This window comes from Nicotiana attenuata, unplaced genomic scaffold, assembly GCF_001879085.1.
Source record: "Nicotiana attenuata strain UT unplaced genomic scaffold, NIATTr2, whole genome shotgun sequence".
Classification (NCBI taxonomy): domain Eukaryota; kingdom Viridiplantae; phylum Streptophyta; class Magnoliopsida; order Solanales; family Solanaceae; genus Nicotiana; species Nicotiana attenuata.
In genome coordinates this window covers 126,559-127,775 of record NW_017672752.1, presented here as the reverse complement: position 1 = coordinate 127,775, position 1,217 = coordinate 126,559, and positions in this window count along the sequence as shown.

Here is a 1,217-nt window from a genome sequence, read left to right as displayed (position 1 = left end):
TATATATATATATATATATATATTTTGAATCCCTTTCACATTTCCCAATACGTGTACGCAAGGTAGCACAGACATAACCATCATGAAATAAATTTTGTCAAAAAAGGAAGCGATTACAGACTAACTATTTCCACCTTATATACTTATGAAAATAGTATGAGAATGAGAAGTATCTCCATATGCATCTTGGAGAGTTATCCATGCTTTATAAGTTACTAATTGATCTTATCGGACAAAATTGAACTCCAAATTGGATAAGGTTAAGCTAGCTAAGCGTTATAAGTATAACATATCACAAGTTTATTTATGGCCTACTATCTAATTCTCACTCACAACTAGTGTTATACACTAAATAACATTAATTTACTATAATAGTTCACTGATTACAATTTATATATAATGCATTTCATGTATTTATTAGGTTTGTGTAAACACAAGTATGCCTAACGGGTCGTTTGGTTGAGAAACAAGTTATCCACTGATTAATCCAAAATTTGTTACCCCATCCTCCCATAGGGATAAAAAAACACTACTATCCCGGAATAACTAATCCGGAAATTAGTTATACCACGATTTTATCCCAACCAAACATGAGATAAAAATCTATCTCAAATTTAATTTCGGAATTAATTATCCCTTATCCCTCGTACCAAACGAGCCCTAAGTTTTTTACTTATTCCACCCTTACAAACTTATATGTTTCTTAAAGCGCAATATGGCAAGGCTCAGGCAGCACCATTCTCAGGCTCTACTTTTGAGATGAAAACTGGAGGCACGCACAAATGTCATGAAAAAAGGGCAAAAAAGATTGTAATAATGATAAGAAATGAAGACCAAAAGTTCAAACCTGACCTCCTATGATCTCCTTGTTACTAATACATATCAACACATCAATTGTGCCTCAATTCCAAACTAATTAGGACACTGTTTACTTCACTACATTCGCCCTTTTGGACATATTTCATTCAATGTGTCACAGAATTTATCATATCACGAGTATTCTAATACTGAAGGTCAACTTACCGTGACCGCCGACTACGTAAACCTCATCTAAATCCGAATTTAATGGAAAAAAGCATGTGGATATCCTTTTTATTGCCTTCTCTTGGACTTCCAAGTCAAAGAACATGCATTTCAATTCATTCTTGCTTAACAAAACTCAAAGGCTAATGAATGATGACACTAGAACAAGTTTATGACCTGTGACTAATAAATCA